Here is a 4214-nt window from a genome sequence, read left to right as displayed (position 1 = left end):
GGAACTCTAAACCTCAAAGTTTAAGATGGTGATAGGCAGTATAAGTTGAATGGAAATGGGCAAATCTTTTGTTTTTCATAAAATGACCCAAAAGAATTGTTGCCTTTGTGGGAAGGGGGTGAAAAAAAGAGGGTATGACTTTTCACACCCACTGTGTTTAAAGTAATTGAATTCGATATATTGTCTCTTTTCTTTGTCCCTTTTGCAACTTAGAATCATAGCTCTATAGTTAGAAGGGACATCAGAATCCATCTTTTCCAAATCTGTCATTTTATGGAAACCAACGTCTGGGGAGGTGAGGGAGCTTACCTGGTCCTAAGACTCAGACTCTGCAGCAGAATTTCTAATGCAATTTTTTATAAATCTTTCCCATATGTAATTTCAGACAACTCAAGAGGTTTTGTTTTTTTTTTCTTCTGTTGTTTTATTTTGTTTTATCACTTGTTCAATAGGGACTACAATACTCATCCAACTCATTAGACTGTTGTAAGGAAAGACACAGGAAAATAATTGCAGACCACCTAAGAAACATGCAAAACTACCCAAATGCTTAATAAGGAGTCTAAACCCTTATCTTTTAGGTGCTAGAGGAAAATGAGAAACCCAACCAACTGTGTGGTTCCAGGAAAGGCTGACTTCATGCCCCACCATGTTGCCTGGAGGCATAAAATAGTGAGCTCTTATCTTAACATGGAAAACTATACCCATCGGGATTGTGCTTTAATGAACCAGCCCTTTAAAAAAATTCAACCCCAGTGTGTGACTCAAGGTTGACTATGGATTAGAAGCAGAGGTAGCCCTGGTAATTTTCTCTAAATTTAACAGTCACTAATTGCATTGGAATACCCCCCTCCTTTGCTGATTACCTTTAAGTTCTCCATAAGACAAGGTGCTGATGAGATTAAACACACACACACACACACACACACACAAACACACACACACACACACACACACACACACACACACATACACACACACCACCACCACCACCACCACCACCAGTATTAATATTGCTGAGTTATAAAAGTCTAAGCCCAGTCTATGTTTAACTTCATATACAGAAGACGCTTCAGTATTATAGAAGCAGAGGATTAATCCTCAAATGAAGATTCTTTTCTTTCATCATTAATAAACAACTTGCTTTTTCTCAAGGGCACAGAAGAGAGTTTAGCTGTTCCTCCTTCGTTATTTAGGAGGTGCTCTAGGCTTCCTTTGGGGATTTCATTACTTTCACAGAGCCTCAAAAAGAGGGCCAGAGAAGTCCTAAAGGATAATAATACACACATAAAATTTAATGTATTATTCTATTCTCTTGGAGGGAGGGCAACAAGCAAGTATGGTATTTTGAAGCAAAATTCCAAAATATTTTTTCAATGTGAAATCAATGGAATATTTTAGGCTTATTTACACCACTGTTAAAATTATATTGATATTTTATCTCAGATCTGAAGAAGAATTGGAAGATAAGCAGTAAATATTATAAAGACCAAAGGAATTTCCATTTAATACCCAATTGTTCAATGACTAGGTTTAGGATTTTTGCTTACATAAACTTAACAAAAAATAACTACTGATTTGATTAAGAGGACCTTAGCACTCATCCCCCCAAGTAATCAAAATGAATTGATGCTTATTTATATTTCCTTTATGTGGACTTATACATTATTATTTTTCACTCTGGTGAAGAGTCACAAAGTGTAAGAAGCAATGTGTTACTGACCTCTGAGGCAGGTAGGTGGTGCAGGGAATAGAATAATGGGCCCACAGAATGATCAGAGTTCAAATCTTTCCTAATACTTACTGTGTGAGCCTTAAGTCAAATCATTTAATTTCTGGATTCCTTGGTTTCCTTAACTATAAAATGAGGAGAAAAATAATACCAACCTTTTGTTATGAAAATTAAATGAGATAATATGAATAAAGCACTTGACACAGTACCTGAAATATAGTAGGAGCTAAAAACTTTATTTATTTATTTTCTTCTTTCAAAAATTGAAAAGAAACTGGAGTTCATAATTTTTCATATACCCTGTTAGTGAAGAGAATCTTTTTGGTTGCAGTTTGTTGAGTGTCCAGCTGCATGTCCTCTTTTCCCTAAAATTACTATATTAGCAAAGTAAATACTAAGGAAATTTAGGCACTTCACCTATCATGGTCAATCACTATGATTGACTCAATCAGCAGGTAAGAATGTCTTTCTCTCCAGTTTATCACATCCCAACACCCTCCTAGATTATACCTCTGCTTCAGCTCTGCTCATCAGTTCAACTAAGTTTAGTTAGGAAAAGAGCCAGATCTTGAGAAAGGATAGAGATTTGCTATTAGCGTAAAGAAATCTTGTCAAACACGCATAGAATTGGGATCCACCAAAAGGCTGCTGACTGCTTAGTGGCTTCAAAAATTATAAATAATATTATGTTCTATTATATTTTATTTTAAAAATATTTCCCAATTACATTTTAATCAGGTTCAGCAGGTCCTCTTCAAGAATGAAGGAAGGACCTCTCCCTTCCCTCTCCAGCCCGCGGGATCGCGCTCCCAGGCCATGCTAGGCTGGAATCCTGCTCGCTGCTTCGGCCTCGGAGAGAGAGAGGCCGCCGGCGTGCAGGCCGCGGCAGGGCGGGGAGCGAGCTTGCGAGAGCCCGGGGCGGGCCCGGAGGCCATGGAGCCGATGGCACGGAGGAGGTCGCACACGGGCGTGGGCTCCTTGGGAGGCGGCCACCCCGGCAGGTGGCCACCCCGTCAGGCAGCCACACCGGCAGGCATCCCACAGGAAAAGCTCAAGATGGGTCTCGAACCTCTCCTTTCCATCTCGACCTATGGTTCTACTTGACATTGCAGAACTGGGTTCTGGATTTTGGCCACCCCATTGCCATAATAATTTTCTCTTTAGAGTGGTTTCCATTGAACAAGCCCAGCGTGGGAGACTACTTTCATATGGCTTACAATGTCATCACACCATTTCTCTTACTTGAGCTCATTGAAAGGTCCCCCAAAACCCTGCCTCGATCCATTGTGTATATCAGCATCATCACCTCCATCATGGGCTCGAGCTTTCACCTGGTGGGAGACTCTGTGAACCACCTCCTGATCTTCAGTGGCTATCAGCACCACCTGTCAGTCCGGGAGAACCCTATCACCTGAAGCCAAAGACCCTGATTGACTCCTTCAAGCAGCTCTACTACTATGATGAATATCTAAGACACTGCTTGTGGTACATCCCCTTCTTCCTCATTCTCTTCATGTACTTCAGTGGCTGCTTCACCACTGAAAAGGAGAGAAGGATGCCCCGCTCAACTCTGCTCTTGTTGGGGCCCAGCAGCCTGTACTACTGGTACCTGGTCACTGAGGGGCAGATCTTCATCCTCTTCATATTCACCTATTTTGCCATGATGGCGTTTGTGATGCACCAGAAACTGAAACGCCTCTACCTAGACAGCAACCGACTCTTCCTCTTCTACATCTTCTTCTTCACGCTCCTGTTTGTGGCCCTGTGGGTGCTGTGGCTGTGGAACGATCACACCCTCAGGAAGAAATACCCTGGGGTCATCTGCATTCCAGAACCATGGGCCTTCTACACCCTCCACATCAGCAGGCACCCTTGAGTTCCTCAGGGCCCACAGCCAGGAGGGGCTTCTTGGGAGAGATTTTGTGTGAGCAGTCTCTGGGGAAGAAGCCACCCCCTTCCAAGCCATCCGCCCCTCAGCAAAGCAAAACATGCTTCCCTCTGCCCTTCCTCCACCCCACTCCCCAACTAAGTGGGCTCGTGGTGTATGTGTATATTGTTAGGTATTCACATTTTGTTTTGGTCTTTTTAAGCTTGGGTTTAGTTTTAGGAAACACAACATCACAGGGCCAAGAACAGGCCTTGTACAACAATCTGCCTTGTACAAAAAGCCTTCCCAGGCCCAGTGGGTTTGCTGTGTTTGTGTTATGTTATGATTGTAAAAACCAGCCAACAAGGGGCTCTTGAGTAAGGACCCATGGACAGTGACATCCTGGGTGGCCTGATGTAGAGGGGTTGGAGGAACCTGGCCTCTAGAGCCATTAACCTTCTGCCATGCCCCATCGCCCTGGACCCCAGGAGCTCCAGGACATCTTCTCCATAGGCACTTGTTTCCCTGTAGTCATAGGATGAGAGAGAAGAACTGGCCAAAGCTGAGCCGGTGCCTTGGACCAGCTCAACCCTGGTGGGGGAAGTCCTGGGTCCT

The 4214-nt window shown here is 43.2% G+C and overlaps 1 pseudogene; it reads left to right on the top strand.

Annotated features, from left to right (window-relative positions):
- The first annotated feature begins 2665 nt into the window (after window positions 1–2665).
- Window positions 2666–3608, top strand: LOC138175923 (ceroid-lipofuscinosis neuronal protein 6 homolog; annotated as a pseudogene).
- Window positions 3609–4214: the final 606 nt, after the last annotated feature.

Source organism: Petaurus breviceps, unplaced genomic scaffold (genome assembly GCF_028583685.1).
Source record: "Petaurus breviceps papuanus isolate PSGF00001 unplaced genomic scaffold, PetGlider_PUasm1.0 80, whole genome shotgun sequence".
Lineage (NCBI taxonomy): Eukaryota > Metazoa > Chordata > Mammalia > Diprotodontia > Petauridae > Petaurus > Petaurus breviceps.
This window is presented reverse-complemented; position numbering and strand designations above follow the sequence as displayed.